Raw genomic sequence first — 18,567 nt, 5'->3', positions numbered from 1 at the left:
CAGTAACTTTGTGTAATAAGTTCACACACAATATTATAATCAAACACACAATTTCTGTTCAAATTCAATTTTTTTTATACCTCCCTCTTCAGCGTTTAAGATTATAATATCAGTGTTTTTCTCTCTCATCATTTTTATTTATAATTATAATTTCAGAAATCAACCTAACTTTAATTAATTATTTAAAAGTATCTATTACAATTGAAATGAATTAAAGGTGGCCGAAAGAATGATAATACTAATAGGGTGGAGAAAATCGAAAATGAATTGACAATTTAAATATTGAATAGGAGAGAAATGGTTGAAAGTTGAAAAATATATATAATAATAATAAATTACTTTATTCGTATAATTTATTTTAAAATATATTAATTTTTAATTTAAGTCATTTATTAATATTTAAAATTATATATTAATAAAAATTTATAAAAATTAATATATAATATAATTTATTTTTTAATATATATTCTTTTTTAATTTAAATAATTTATTAATATTTAAAATTAAATTAATAAATATACATAACATTTTATATATATATATATAATATTAATTATTAAATAATATTATAAATATAAAAAATAAATAAGTTGGGATGGGTTATTAAAATAAGATAAATGATTTGGATGAAATTTGGAAGAAAAAAAAAAGTTAAGAAAAAATTATGGTATAAATTAATTTTTTGAAAAAATAATAATATTTCTTCTTTTTCTCTTTCCTCATTCATTTAGAGATAGTAATACAGTGACATCTTCGTTCTCTAAATTCTTTTTTTATCATTGATCTTCAAATAATTAAAATTTTATTTACACCTCTAAATTTTGAATTAATTATGACAAAAATGCAGAAATGCTGGACAAATTGATGACCGAGAAAATAGTAAAATAATTATTTAATGAGGTAGAGTATTAATTGTGTACGGTGGAGCACAACAAAGACTGACTTATGTGGAGCACGAAAAGAAAATGAACGGCACAACAAAGACTGACTTATGTGGAGCACGAAAAGAAAATGAACGGCTGTGATATTTTGGATGAAAAACAAGCACAATCAAGACGTGTAATCATGAATAGTTAATGTGGACCCCATAGAGTCCAGACCAACCAAGACTACTACGTACGTTAACTCAGTATTTATTTATACTGTCATGCCTTCCATTATAAGCATCAAGCTCCCACATTAATGAATCATTTTCTTCATTTTTTTTCTTCATTTAAATTAAATATATATATATATATATATATATATATATATATTCATATTAACTAAACTGGTCAAAAATCGGAATATGCACGAATTTATATATTTTTATTTTAAAGATAAATAATTATTAATTTAATAATTGATAATTAAATATTTTAAAAATATATTAAAATATACCATACATCATAAAATGCATAAAATAATTATTTGATTTTATTAAAAATTATATAAAATAAATTTAAAAATATTTATTTTAATGATAATAGAATATTATTATTCAAATGTTTATAGTTAAATAAAAAATAAAATAAGTATGTATATTATAATCATATAATTATGAAAAATATAATATTAAATATAATAATTTTTAAAGTAAGTTGAAAGATAATATATCAATATTAATTTAATATATAATTAATTTTTTTAATAAAATAAAATTTAAAATTAATTAGAATTATTATCTTTTTTTTTTATTAAGGTTATATATATTAGAAGGGGACACTTGTTTGCATCCAGGGTCGAACCTATTTGGAGGCGAGAGAGGCCATTGCATCAGGGCTCCGCCTATCAAGGGGTTCAAACTTTTTAATATTAATATATATATTATATTTAATATGATGAAAAAGGCTCGCCAAGATTTCTACTTGCGTAACCTACCGACTATCGTCCCCAATCTGGTCATCTCATGGCCGCAAAGGTATCAACAATTCAAATCTTTCTCAATCTGACCATCTCATGGCCCCAAAGGTATCAACAATCCCCAATATTTTTTTATTCTTCAATTTGTTGATCTTACAAGCTGAATAAAGAAGTATTTTCTCTTATAGACTTATGTGATTTTGATGAAATGTTTGAAACAGGTGGAGCTTTAGTACTTTACTTGCATTAATAGATTTTTTTTCTTTATTATATTATCAATGATTTTTTAGAATTTGTAGGATAGAACTCAAAATCAAAATCATATCAATTAATTATAATAGATATTCCAATATATTGAAACGAAGAAGTCCTAGTTCTATACTTCTATTGCTCTATGGTATGGATGAATGTGTTGTTGAGTTAGGTTGTGTTGAATAAATTAACTTTGTTTGAAAAGAGTTAGATGAATTCAATCTTTATTTGATGAAATTCTAAATTGTGACAATTTCAGAATCTGTCAACTGCAAAAATTGGTTGTAGATACTGGAATTGATGTTGTGTAAAAGGCCTCCTAAACATTTATTTGGAGCTCAAAAGAAAAAATTGAAACAAAGGGAGGATACATTAATTCAAAGTCAAGCCGAGTGATATTAACAAATATTTTAGTAGAAATAACATAACAGAAAAAGAGGAATTAGGAGATAGTTTGGTGATTGAAGAACAAAGTCATTATGAAAATGAAGAATTGGTTGAGGTTGTTAATTTGGGTGAATCGAATGAGAACTTGGAGAATGACTCTCAACATGAAAAAAATTAAATTCGACTAAGAATTTGGAGGATCCTAGACATTGGAATAACATCAGTAAAAAACTGATAGATTACTTGGTACATATGGGTCCAAAAAGAGTGGATGATTTTTTGTTTCCTAAGGATAGTAACAATAAAAATTTTGATTCATCGCATTATACACGGATAATAGAAAATGGACAAACATTTGATAGACTATGGCTTGTATATATTATGTTTCATTAGATATAATATTTTGCTTAATCGTTGTATGTTTTTCAAGACTGAACAAATGATGAGTAGGATGGGGGATTTGGCTAATGACGGATACAAAGACTGGCATAATATACATAGAAGTCTTAAACACCATGAAGTTAGTAGGGATCATATAGATTGCATGTTTGCTTGGGTTGAATTAGAAAAGAGGCTGAAAAAAATCAAACAATTGATGACAGTATGCAACTTCAAATCAACAAAGAAAGACAACATTGGAGGCAAGTGTTAACAAGAATAATCTCCATTGTGAAAACACTTTCCAAAAATACTTTGGCCTTCCGAGGAAATGATGAGAAACTTTATGTCGAAAACAATGGACTATTTTTTGCAAATGATAGAAATGGTTGCTGAGTTTGATCTAGTGATGGAGGAGCATGTTCGATGTTGTGAAGCAAGAAAATCACAATATACATATTTGTGGAATTGAGCTTAGGGTTTTGAGGCTCAATTTAGTGTGCTTCAATGTTAGGTACAAAAGAATGAAAGAATCCATATATATTATATTAGAGGAGTGATAGAGGGAGGGAATTTGGTGAGGGAATTTGGTGAGGGAATGACGTGACATCACATTCATTGGTTGGAAAATGTAAAAGTGGGAAGAAAGAGAGAAAAGAGAGAAATTATTTGATTTTTTCAGCGAATAAGATTATGTCACGTCATTCCCTCACCAAATTCCCTCACCAAATTCCCTCACCTAATCATTTCTCATTATATTATATGGAGAGAGAATGATATATTTTAAAACAAGTCCAAGATGTGTCCATAATGATAAGAAAGTTAGTCTAGTTTGAAGCCACGCCTGAGCTCTTTGCAAGACCTCTTTCTGCTCACGAGGTAATGAGAGCCACCAGAAAGGCTGTTGGAATAACCATTGGGGAACCAAGGCCTACTCCAAAACCTTTTAAGGTCATTGGAAAAGGCAAGGCAATTGCAACCTATTCAAATGAGGAGGTCTCTGAAGCAACATGTATTGTTAATTTAATGATGGATTATGCCAAAGTAAGGTCTGGTGAAAAGATCAAGATCTTCAATACTTGGGTTTTAAACAGAATGTCCATTAGGTATGATGAGGTCATCAATGGAAAAGGCATAAGTAGGCAATGGTTGAAGCTGGTCAACGTTGAAAATAGAGTATTGGAATGGACTAAAACTTCGAAGTCTATGAAGCTCTAAAGAGAAAAGAGCTAGTTGAAGCCAATCTGAGAGGTCGGGCTCTCTTTCCGATCCTCCAAGCCAGAAAAGCCAACTTCAATCCTTTGGAAAGGAATGCTAATGCAGAGGAGAAGGCTCTAAAAAGACTTAATGAAATCATGCAGGATTACATCTCTATCATTCTTAGATACGTTCATGAAGTAGATTGTTCCGGGGTTAGTCCTTTCGGAAGCGTGTTAGATGAATATGATATAATGCAACTATCCGATGATTGTAATTTTGTTCTTCCGGAAGATGAGCAAGTCGCTGCTCTTCTCATTGAACTGGGAAGCCTTTCTATTGAAGAAAAATGTCTAATGGCTCAACCTAGAATTGATCAGATTGTGGAACCAGTTCAACCCGATCTTATAATTGAAGAAGAAGAAATCAATATAGAACCTGTTCAACCACTTGTAACCCAAAAAAGGAAGCGCTGAAGTCTCCTGTTTTCGATTCAGAGGCATCTCCAGAGAAGGAGGCTGAAGCCAGTCAGCCCATCGAAGCACGGTCTGAGGGGGAACCCTCAAAAGACAAGGAATCTGATAAGAATTCTTCATCTGAGAGGGAACCAAATAACAATGATACTTCCTCGGAAAGTTCTGAAGATTTTCCTCAACCAACTCCGTTGATTACGGCCGCGAATATTCATGATAACGTTGTTGACCTTCCTCATCATTCAGACGGTACGTCTGACCAGATTCACAAGGTGTGTGAAGATATTCTGGGTGATGAAGAAGAGAGAAAGTCTAAAAGTGATTCAGAGAAGGATGAACTAGAGCAGTCCCTGAAGGTTCACACTCATATCAGTCTCATTCGGACCGCTCCAGCAGATTCTCAAGAGATTTTATCAAATGAAGGAACATCCGCTAGTGGTGCAAAGCTTCTGAAGTCTATGACAGAAGTGATATCAGAAGACTGTTGCGAATTTGCAATCCAACATGGTGAAGATCTTAAAGAATCATAAATTTAACAAGAAGGAGTTTGCCTCTCTCGTTAGAACTCATAATGAAATGGAGCAAACCATAAAGAGGAACACGTACGAAATCAACATCCTCAACAAAACATACGCCAAATTCGAAAAGAACTTATTCAAACGGCAAACCGATTTATATGACTATGAAAGGGAAAACTCCATTGAACTTCATCAATAAGTCATGGATGAAGTGAGCTTGCTTCAAAGTCAAATAGTTGAGATACAAGGTCATATGAGTAGAGCTAATGCTGAGCGAAATGAACAAGCTGATTCTTTTACAAGGCAAATTCAAGCTATAGAAGATGCTGAAGAAGCTGCTAGTAAAGAGAAGAACCTCATTTCTCATGGCGACGATAATGTTAAACAGGGGGAAGGAAGTTTTAGAGGAAGCAAAAGTAGTAGAGGATGCGGTGGTGTTTCAACCGACACCAGATCAAAGAGAAAACAAACCAGTGATGGAAGTTGCAGGTCAACCAAAAGAGGTGGAGGTCGTAGTGGTGATCGTGGTGGTGGAAGTGGTCGTGATGGTCGTTCTCTCCCTCCTTTTCGAAACCTTCTGAACGGTGAAGGATTCAGCGGTGAAGGATTCAATTACCCAATCGTGAAAAGGGAAGATCAATAATTTCTCCTCTTCTAAACTATCTTTTATTGGTTTTTGAACTTGGTTTTTAAACTTGACTCTTTGAATATTGGTTTTTGGAACTTACTTCTATAGTTTGTGAACAAGTTATATTCTTTCTTTAATTGGATGGATATTTATCTAAGTGATTGTGTAAAGTTTTAACATCATCATCAAAAGGGGGAAATTGTTGGGTTAAATTATTTTGACTAAGGGTCAAATTATTTTGACTAACAAAATTTTGATGATGAGTTTGTGTAAAATTTGAATAAGATGGAAACTAAGTTGTCTAATTGTTTTTGTGCAGGTGCATTAAAACGTGCTAAGTTAGACTTAGTCTGAATGAGGTTCATTAGACTTACTAGCTATTAAACGCATTGAGTTAGACGTGTAGTCTAACAAAGACGTAATTAGACGTGAAGTCTAACAGATACGTAATTAGACGTGCAGTTTAACTGATACGTAGTTAGACGTGCAGTCTAATAGATACGTAGTTAGATGTGCAATCTAACAGATACGTAGTTAGACGTGTAGTCTAACAGATACGTAATTAGACGTGCAGTCTAATAGAGATGTAGTTAGACGTGCAGTCTAACAGATGTAGTTAGACGCGCAGTCTAACAAATACATAGTTAGACGTGCAGTCTAACAGAGACGTAGTTAGGCGTGTAGTCTAACAGATACGTAGTTAGACGTGCAGTCTAATAGAGACATAGTTAGACGTGCAATCTATTAGACGTAGTTAGACGTGCAGTCTAACAGATGCGTAATAAGACGTGAAGTCTAACAGATACGTAGTTATACGTGCAGTCTAACAGATACGTAGTTAGACGTGTAGTCTAATAGATACGTAGTTAGACGTGCAATCTAACAGAGATGTAGTTAGACGTGCAGTCTAACAGATGCGTAGTTAGACGTGCAATCTAATAGATACGTAGTTATACGTGCAATCTAATAGATACGTAGTTAGGCGTGCAATCTAACAGATACGTAGTTAGACGTGCAATCTAACAGACGTAGTTAGACGTGTAGTCTAACAGATATGTAGTTAAACGTGCAGTCTAATAGAGACGTAGTTAGACGTGCAGTCTAACATATACCTAGTTAGACGTGCAGTCTAAGAGATACGTAGTTAGACGTGCAATCTAACAAATACGTAGTTAGACGTGCAGTCTAACAGACGTAGTTAGACGTGCAGTCTAACTGATACGTAATTAGACGTGTAGTCTAACAGATACGAAGTTAGACATGCAGTATAACAGATATGTAATTAGACGTGCAGTCTAACAGATACGTAGTTAGACGTGCAGTCTAATAGATATGTAGTTAGACGTGCAGTCTAACAGATACGTAGTTAGACGTGCAGTCTAACAGATACGTAGTTAGACGTGTAGTCTAACAGATATGTATTTAGACGTGCAGTCTAACTCTTTCAGATTAGTTTGAAGGGACACGTAGTTAGACGTGTCGTCTAACTCCATTAGACTTGGTAGTCTAATGGATCCTGCTATTAGACGGGGACGTCTAACTTCATTAGACTTGTCAGTCTAATTGGAGCACGTCTAATGCCTTGCTTTAGCAGTTGCTTAAAGCTACCATCCGTCTACCCATGATCAACTAGTTGTACGCTACTCCTACTCCACTAATTTGTGCAGATTAGTACGACAACCAATTATATCCTATGAATTAATGTCACGTAAACAAATATTCTTCCCACTACTTGTTTCTTACAAGACAATCCTAGAAGAATATTTGGCACACTACCAGATTGGTACGGCCACGATCTTTATGCACAGAGTCTGTTGCACCAGTGTACTATGGAGGCTTCCCAATGGGTGCTTGCCATGTGTCATTCTAGAAGATTCAACTATTGGTACCTATTCTCTATTTAAAGACCTTCGAGGACAACAGACGAATATACACGCAAACATACAAGCTGATACACGAACGAATTACTGAACTTACAATCTCACGAATTGCTTTCTTGTTTTACTGTGTTTGTACATCAAGAGATAGATAAAATCAAAGTATTGTCTAGCTGAGTGATATTCTTCAATATACTGTAAGTTGAACAGAGTCTGATCTGTTCAACAGTGAGCTAGTTTTGCAACTGTAATTAATTCTAAGAAAAGTATAGTGAATCCTTCCGGTGGTTGGAAGAAGGGGTGACGTATAAGAGTTTTGCTCTGAACATCCATAAACATCTCTTTGTGTCATTTACATTCTGTCATCTTCTCCTTCATTGGTTCTTAGCTTCAAACCTAAGCAAACGTTTCTGCACTTGAATCGTTCAAGACTTTGCAAGGGTTTGTAAAGAATAGAAAGTGATACAAATCCCTAACCAGATTTCTATCAAACCGTTTTTGTACTAGGTTGTCATCAATAGTTAGACCCCTGTCTTTATTGGTGCCACTAATCCTTTTAAAACTCTATTATGAGACGAAGTCTCCATAATATTTAACCTCCTTCTATATCTAATTCGGTTAGCAAAATTACAATACTGATGATCAAATATGTCCTTAACTATGACAACATATAACAATGGATGCAATCTCAAAATATGTTGCATCTAGACTTTTGAAACTACATCAAATGTCGTTACAAAAATTAATCGAAGAACCATCCTCACAATGAATCTAGATTGCTTACAAAAAATTTCTAAATAGGACAAATTACCCTCCAATGTTACACCCTTTTGGATAATTAGACATTTTGATGAACCAACTAGACCAACCATGATCATACTTACATCTGATTATCGATGCCCAAAGACTATTTGGCTCTGTTGTAAACCTACTACACCATTTTGATAGAAGATCCCTATTAAAGAAAATAAGATCTCGAATATTCAGACCTTCTTGATATTTTTAATATTTAACCTTATCCTAACTAACTAGATGACAAAATGATGAGTTGAAAGATACCCATAGAAATTTACACATTATTCTCTCAATTTTTACCGTCACACTCTTAAGAAGAATGAATAAAGACATCATATATTGGCATATATGAAAACACACTCTTAATGAGGATAAGCCGACCCCTTTTTAAAATTATTTTACTTTTCCATCTAGACAATTTACATTCCATTTTATTGATAATCGGGTCCTAAGAGAAATTGGATCGTAATTTAGTACCTAATGACATACCAAGATATGTTGATGGAAGATCACCAATTTTGAACCCCACCATATTTGTTAACCTTATATTTCTTCTATTCGAAACAGAATATGAGAAAAAGATGTCTGACTTATTAAAATTAACTCAAAATACCGAAACATGCACTAAATAAATATATCATGAAGGTGTTTAAAATTCATATAGGTAGCTTGAACCATGTAGAGCTTGTCATCGGCAAAAAGTAAATATGATATAGAAAAATGATATATTCTTGACCCACAACTCACTCCATGGATGAGTTTTGAGTTTTTTTTGCAAAAATTATCATTTTTTTAGAGCTTTTATAATGTTATGACGAACAAAAAAGGAGAGAGTGGATCACCATGTTTGATCCCTCGGAAGCTCTCAAAAAAAAATTGAAAACTCTTATTAACAATGATAAAAAAACTTAACCGTCAAGAGACAAAATCTAATACAACTAATCATATTCGCACACATTCTGATTTTGTCCATTACATCAAACAAAAACTCCAAATTAACATGATCATAAACATTTTCGATACTTAATTTGAGAAAAATACATTTTTCACCTCTTAAATTAACTAAGTCAATGCACTCATTGACTATTAATACAACATCATAGATTTGACGACACTTGATGAACGCCATCTGATTACTAGATATGACTGTCTCTAATACCCTCCGCAACATGTTGGTCAAACATTTTGCGGCAATCTTATAAACAAACGAAATAAGACTAATATGCCTAAAGTTCTTCACATTAATAGTCCTTAGAGCTTTATGAATGAGACATATCAAAGTAGAGTTCTAACTCTTGTCAAATGATGAAAATCGACAAAAATGATTAATCGCTTCTATAATTTCAGTCTTAAGGAAATGTCATGCCTTCTTAAAAAAGCCAAAGTAAACTCGTTGCATCTCGGTGTTTTATCACTTCAACACCCTTAATAACCTCCTCGACCTCCTCCAACGTAAAACTAGTCTCCAACATATTTTTTTGCATTGTACTAATTGAATCAAAAGTAATATCATTCAATTTAGGCCTGACCTTAAATGACTCCTTAGAAAAATTCTTATAGAATTTGAAAATACTCGTAGAGATTTAAGCTTCACTATCATGAACTTCTCCCTCGATCGAGATCAAATTAATCACATTTTTTCTTATTTACGCATAAGAGATCCCATGGAAAGACTTGGTGTTTCTATCTTTGAATCTTAACCATGTAGCTATACTTCACTTTCGTGCCCTAATTTCTTCCTCCTTACACATATTGAGCAACTTGCTAACAATGTGAATCCGAGAACTAACCTCATCAACGGAGAGTTCACGAATCACATTACCCCGTTAATGACATTAATTTTATTACACAAGTCATTGTTTTTAGCACAAAATAAAGCACAATCTCCCACGAACCAATTTTTGAGAAGTTCACAAAAATGTTACTCGATGGAGAACCAATCGATGTCTAATTCACCCACCATAATTGCACACACGATATAAAGTCTTTCTTGATCAACCTTTTATTTTTAAATCTAAATAATCGACATGTTCCCTCCACCATTCAACGTTCCATCAAGATTAGTCGGTAATTTGAACAACTCTATGGAATGACCTTTTGAAATATATTAAAAAAAACCTCAAAAAAATGATTCACTAATTAGAAATATGTCGATACGAGAATGAACTTGACCCCCATTATTATTACCTCTCCTAAACGTTCAAGTTTTTAATTGTCTGTAAGAACTCGCGCATTAGGCTACTATGCATGTTGACCCATTTTCTTTAAGACGGGAATCTAACTTCGTTCATGTCGCCCGTAAAAACAATTGGTAAATTATAGAGACTAGCCATATTCTTCATATTATTAAAGAACTCTATTTTAAATTATGAAAGAATTGGTCCATAGACCGCAAAAATTACTCATCGAAAATTATCCTTCCGATTTCTTAATTGAACATTAACTGATATCTACCCAAATTAACATCCATTTTCTTATACATGTCTTCATTCAATACAACAAAAATTCCACCCGATGCCCCTATAGAATTAAGAGCCTCCCAACTATAGAACCACCAATTACATAGATCCTTAACGATCTACTTATCCATCTTCTAAATTTTAGGCTCACTAAAACAGTATATGCTACAACCAAGGGTCCCATTAATGACGATATGATATATCTCTTCACACCATCATTTAATCCATAAACATTGCAAGCAATAATCTTTCCAATAATTGATAAATCTAGTCGGAATAACTCTTTTTCCACTTCGAGACACACTTTCTTACATGCATATAACCCTATAATAGATTATTTAGCTTCTTTGGATCACAATGTTGGTAGATTTTTTTATGAAGAAGGACTTGGGTGGAATGTATACGGGAGGGGTGAAATATCGTGCACATTGAGCCATATTTTAGTCTATAATTCAAGAACCTCCTTCATGTAGGAATTGTTTTCATCCATCGTCATATTATGTGTCAATAATTCTATTTGAATATTCTTGTTGACATCATAATCTAGCTTAGAAACTACCAATGTCTCATCAGACACATCATGAATGAAAACGGATGATTCAAGAACATTAATCTTAGGATAAAATATCATAATAGGATTGACTTGAATTATATCTTCTATATTAGACCAAATTTATTTCTACTTTGTCAATCGTTTTTTCTCGGACAACAAATTCGAAATAGGATGAGGAGTAGATGCTCGCTCACCTCTTGATATACCACTACCTACCTACTCTCCATTTTTTCGACATTTTGGGAGTCATCATAACCCGAGATCTATGGATGGATGCTCCATCTCAGCCTCACGAGAAATTATTGGCTCATTTAATTCATCATCGTCCTTCTCAACCACCCTCCCGACCATATCAAATCCATCGGATTTGTCATCCCGACAATTAGCTTTTCAACATCAGCAAAGTTAACCATACAGATCCAATCAATATAAAATGGTGTAATCATTGATTCTCTCGTTAGTCCAAACGAAGTCGATGCCTCTAACACAATCAGATTTGACGATGAAGAGGATCCCCGTAAAGAAGACATGACAATAGGACGTTCAAAACACACCATCACTTTATATACTTGTGTCCCTTTATCAACACAGGGTAACGACTATTTGGATCAAAATGATGCACCTTAATTCTAACACAATCGTTCTCTTGTGTTAATTGAGTTTCTTCATCGAGTTCAATAAATCCCCCAAGATCATTATTGGCATAACTAAGAAGACTATGATTCCACATATATGTTTTCATCCCAAATAATCGAATCCATGTACCCTCCCTATCTACGAGCGGTCTTATGTTGTGTCCGGGCGCAACTACATGTGTGTTTTAAATATTAACTGACCGACCATCAATGAGTCGTCGGATTCCTTCATCGACTAAGGGTCTAATACGCTTATCAATTTGCATGATAAATGTTGTTTTAAATTATTTACATAGAGCAATATATCTTCCACGAGAATTGAATGCATACCAAAAGATGCTCTCATTAGATTCGATCCTAAGACGCCCTTGGTTCTAAGTCGACGTTTGAAGGGCCCGACGTAACAACTTTAATTGAATCAAATCAACCTCAATCGCTCTATTTTTTCGTTCTTAATTTTCGATATAGCCACAACTCCAGGATGCGTCTCCAATGTTTAAAATTCAAAATATTTAGGTCTGACATGAACCGCCTTCATCTAGTCGACCCAAATAGTATGTTTCCTAGCGCCTACCACTATTGTATAAATCTAAGCTTCAGCCTTGCGAGGATCTGGTTGCACCACTCCGAACCTATTTTCCTGCATAAGTTGCGTGTTAACTAGAGATATCTTCTTCCTTTGATTGTTAACACGAAGTCTAGTCGATGACAAACCCTTTTATAGAATCCTCCTTCTATCACCAGTGACATTCATGGTACAAAGTCTCCCCGTACTCAAATGTGAGAGACGCCTTTTAAGGGTTGTTTAGAAATTAATTGAAGATCGATATCCGATTTAACCATTTTACTTCTCCTACTCTCTTATGAAGTTCTGTGTTGCTTTACCTTGAACGCTCACCAATGGTTGTACATCCACTTTTTGGACCGCACGACCAAACCTATTAACCAAGAAAGATTTTTTTTTAAAGTAAGATAGTTTTCCAATAACTATAATTGTACGTACAAATAAATTAAAAAGAGAAAGATAGAAAGAACTAGACTTCTTATTATATTTTTCTTATTAAAAAATTAAATAATAGAACACAGATTAAAAAAAAAAAAGTTTAATTAGAATTATTATTATTATTATATATAATCTAACATTAATATGGGAGAATGCCATTTATTTTGTTTTTAATTATTTATTAATATTTAAAGATATATTATTTTATTTTGTAATTAAGATCTTCACCTACTAATATGTCAATTCATATATTATTCATAATCATTTATACTTATAAACTAAAATAAATGAGATCTACTTATTAATAATTAAGTTTTATATTATATATAACAGATATCACAATTATTATTTTAAAATTGTTAATTAAAAAATGAATTTTTTTTATTGTTAAATTTTGTTCCTGATCATTACATTTAAATATTGTAAAGTAAAAATAATTTGATTTTAATTCTATTTAGTATGAAAAGTGTCTTTTTTTTTTAAAACGTTAATTGTGCATATATATATATATATATATATTATTTTTAGAATACATTTTAATATACATAATTTTTTGTTACTTTTTTTCTTATTAAATTAGTGTTTGTGGTTAAATTTTTTTTATTTAATTAGTAATCAACAAAATAATCCAGTTATATAAAAATTGATAATTATAAATGGACTATATATACTATATATGCTATTACTCAGTTAATTATTCATTACTTGTACTTTTATAAAATTATTAAAATTAAGCTCATTATCAATTTAAAAAACTTATAAATTGCATAAGAAATAAAATATTTATAATATAACATCAATAATCACGTCTTTTCTTAAATAATTTGAACCAATAAAAAAAGAATAACAGTCACACACCAATATTATAAATTAATTTTTAAAATATAGTCATAAATATCATAAACTATTCTAACAAATAATAATTTAAATTTAATAAATTAAAAAAATTGATTGTAATTATAAGAGAGTAAACGGATTTGTTTCACAGATTTAGTGCTAATTTACACAGATAACTAAAAAAGTGTAATTAACTAGTATATTAATATATAATTTAAATATTTATACGATTATATTTAATATTAAGCCAAAATAATTATTAGTTTTTCAAATTTAAGTATTATATTTTATTTATTATTAGTAATATATAATTAACTTATGATTATTACAATTGAACTATTTGAAATTAAGGTGTTCAAATAAATAAACAAAAAAAAGTAAAATATATTGTTTATATAAAACTTATATCAAACTAATTAAATTATTCTTAAAAATTATGTCAAAAGTGTTGACAGTGTATAATTAACAATTATTATATATTATAACCTATAAATTCAAATAATAAAATAAATAAATAATTTCTTTAAATAAAATAATTAAATATAGTAATCTATTCGTAAACACAATTTAATTAAAATAAGAATACTATCATGTACTTAAAAAAATATATTAAAATTTAACATTGAATTACATATATAATATATATTCCTTTCGTTCAACTATTTTTTTTTTATTTTTTTTAGTCAAATATTTGTCTTCTACAAGATACAAGAGAGAAATAAAAAAACTAACTTACAATAAAAAAAATTAGAAAGTTCAAAAAATAACATGGTTTATAGAGTTCGGCTCAATTTGATCTCTCGTACAAATTACGATTACCATTAATTTCTCCTCTCCTCTAATTTTTTTATTATTATTAAATTGGTTTATAATATATTTATATATTTTTATTTTTTGCCGAAAACTTCAAATCGAGATTTCTAGTTGGGAGAAGGCCAAAATTCTAGGATAACTTTTTTCGAACTTTATAACTTGAGGTTTCTTATTATTAAAGTTATACAAAATAAGATAATGGGTTAATGGCTTCAAACGCATTGACTACTAAGTCGTTAAAATTTAGTAGTAGCAATCATTAATTCGCTGAAATTCGATAATCTATATATATATAATGATGCTTAATTTTTAAAGTGTCCAGATTGCCGGGTCGAGAGCTGTGGTTAATTTGGATATTTGGGTCGGATTGTGGGTTTACCCGTTTTTAAATTTAAAACGGTTAAAAATAAAATTAAAAATGCTAGAGGTATGTTTCGAACTTGCAACCTAACAAAATAAGTACAACTCTTTAACCAACTAAGCTACAAAGACTTTATATTTTAAATTCAACACCAAATTTGATAAACGCGGAACGTTTTAACATTAATATAAGTTCAACTTTTTTAACTAACTAATCTATATATATATAATGATGCTTAATTTTTAAAGTGTCCGGATTGCCGAGTCGAGAGTTGTGGTTAATTTGGATACTTGGGTCGGATTGTGGGTTTACCCATTTTTAAATTTAAAACGGTTAAAAATAAAATTAAAAAATGCTAGAGGTATGTTTCAAACTTGCAACCTAACAAAACAAGTACAACTCTTTAACCAAATATATAATGATGCTTAATTTTTAAAGTGTCCGGATTGCCGGGTCGAGAGCTGTGGTTAATTTGGATACTTGGGTCGGATTGTGGGTTTACCCATTTTTAAATTTAAAACGGTTAAAAATAAAATTAAAAATGCTAGAGGTATGTTTCGAACTTGCAACCTAACAAAACAAGTACAACTCTTTAACCAACTAGGCTACAAAGACTTTATATTTTAAATTCAACACCAAATTTGATAAACGCGGGACGTTTTAACATTAATATAAGTTCAACTTTTTAACTAACTAATCTATATATATATATATAATGATGCTTAATTTTTAAAGTGTCCGGATTGCCGGGTCGAGAGCTGTGGTTAATTTGGATACTTGGGTCGGATTGTGGGTTTACCCGTTTTTAAATTTAAAACGGTTAAAATTAAAATTAAAAATGCTAGAGGTATGTTTCGAACTTACAACCTAACAAAACAAGTACAACTCTTTAACCAAATATATAATGATGCTTAATTTTTAAAGTGTCCGGATTGCCGGGTCGAGAGCTGTGGTTAATTTGGATACTTGGGTTGGATTGTGGGTTTACTCGTTTTTAAATTTAAAACGGTTAAAAATAAAATTAAAAATGCTAAAGGTATGTTTCGAACTTGCAACCTAACAAAACAAGTACAACTCTTTAACCAACTAGTGTACAAAGACTTTATATATTAAATTCAAACACCAAATTTGATAAATGCGGGACGTTTTAATATTAATATAAGTTCAACTTTTTAACTAACTAATATATAATGATGTTGAGTAAATGGATACTTGGGTCGAATTATGTGTTGACCCACCCATAAATTTAAAACGATTAAAAATAAAATTAAAAATGTTATCCGTAATTTTTTTTACGGTTTTTTATATTATTACTCGTGCAAATGCACGGGCTAAATGCTAGTTAAATTAGTGACATAATTTATTTATTTATAAATGTCACGTATATAATAAATTAACTATAATGTTGAGACAAAATCTTATTTTATATAATTTTAACGTAAAATGTTTGTAATCTCGTCTACTCCAAAATAATTAGTTTTAATTTGTAAATTTGGTCTTTTATTTTTTTTAATATAAGGAGAATCTTTATATTTTCATCAAAAATGTTTAATTATAAATTTATAAATTAATTTAAAATTTAAATATTATTTCATTTAATATTACAAAATAAATTTTAAATTTATTTTATTATTTTCTCTTATTAGTTAGACTTTTAATTATTTTTTTATTACTCAGTTTTTTAGTTATATAAATAATTTAAAATTTCAAAAACCCCAATCCAAACAAAACCTCAACCAATCCATTTGAATAGTACAAAAACGTCATGTATACTGTCTAAACAAAATGGAGTAGCCGAAAGAAAAAATTGTCATCTACTCGAAGTAACTCGAGCTCTCTTAATCGATTCAAATGCTCTCAAAATATATTGGGGAGATGCCATATCCACCGCTGCCTACCTCATCAACCGTATGCCATCACGCATTCTTTGATTCCAAAATCCAATTGAAACTCTTTTAAAAATATTTCTCGATTCTAAAATCGCATCCAAACACATCCCCACAAATGTTTTTGGATGCACATCCTTTGTCCACACTCATAACCACAATCGGGACAAACTCGACCCTCGAGCCACAAAATGTATCTTTCTAGGGTACTCGCCAAATTAGAAAGGATACAAATGCTATTGTCCTCATTCTAAAAAGACTTTTTACTCCATAGATGTTTCATTCTTTGAAGATCAACCCTTCTATCACCATGTTTAGGGGAGAATCTCAACAATCTTTAACATGTTGGTCCTCCCCAAAACATCATCCCTCGTACCTCCATACATGTACCCAAATCTGTACCTGAAACCACAATATAATCTCTAATCGAAGTTACATCCGAACCTACAACCATTTCTTCACCAGCATCACATATATTCATACCTGTACCAGAATCTGTAATTGAAAACACAATGTCATCTCCAATCGAAGTTACAACCGAACCCACAACCACAACCTCACAGCCACCTCCTTCCGAAAAAGAGCTAAAAGTCCACGACGAAGAGCACAACTTGCACCCTTCCATGAATCCTCCTCAGGACCGAGTCCAACATAAATTTCAGGTACGACAGTTAATCATGATATTCCTTCTATTGACTTACCCATTGCTCTTAAGAAAGGTGTCAGGTCATGCACAAATCACCCGATCTCGAAATTTGTTTCATACAGATGTTTATCGGAGTCATACCAGGCATGCATTGCCGATTACGACAATGTGAAAATACCTACATCCATTCATGAAGCCTTCGAACAACTAAAATGGAAGCGTGCCGTTAATGAGGAAATTGAGGCACTTATAAAAAATCATACATGGTCCCTTTGTGAGCTTCCAAAAGGAAATAAATCTGTCGGATGTAAATGGATCTTCAAGACTAAACATAACTCAGACGGATCAATTAAAAGGTACAAAGCACGCCTAGTCGCCAAAGGATTCTCCCAATCATATGTGATAAATTACTTAGAAACCTTTGCGCCTGTTGCCAAACTCAACACCATCCGAATACTTATATCTCTAACAGCTAACAAAGATTGGGAACAACACCAACTCGACGTAAAAAATGCTTTCCTAAATGGAGACCTTGAAGAAGAAGTTTACATGGACGTGCCTCCTGGTATTAGTGCTTCACCTAACGAAGTTTGTCGCCTAAATAAATCTTTGTATGGTCTCAAACAATCACCAAGGGAATGGTTTAGAAAATTCTCAATCTCCATCATCGAGAATGGTTTCTCTAAATGCCAAGCTGACCACACAATGTTTGTCAAGATTGCTCAAAATAAAAAGACCACAATTCTCATTGTCTACGTTGATGACATCAATATAACCGGAGACGATAAAAAATAAATTCTAAATTTGAAAGAGTTCATTAGTAGCTGAATCGACAATAAAGATCTCAGACCCCTTAAATTTTTTCTAGGAATGGAACTTGCCCGATCAAAGAAGGGTATCTCCTTATCTCAAAGGAAATACACCATAAACTTTTTAAAGGAAACCAACATGCTCGGATGTAAGCCTACTGACACTCCCATGGATTCCGTCCACAAAATTGGAAATAACAACAAAGACACCCCAACCG

Source organism: Impatiens glandulifera, chromosome 1 (genome assembly GCF_907164915.1).
Source record: "Impatiens glandulifera chromosome 1, dImpGla2.1, whole genome shotgun sequence".
NCBI lineage: Eukaryota > Viridiplantae > Streptophyta > Magnoliopsida > Ericales > Balsaminaceae > Impatiens > Impatiens glandulifera.
The sequence above is the reverse complement of the archived record's forward strand: the minus strand, read 5'-3'. Positions refer to the sequence as shown.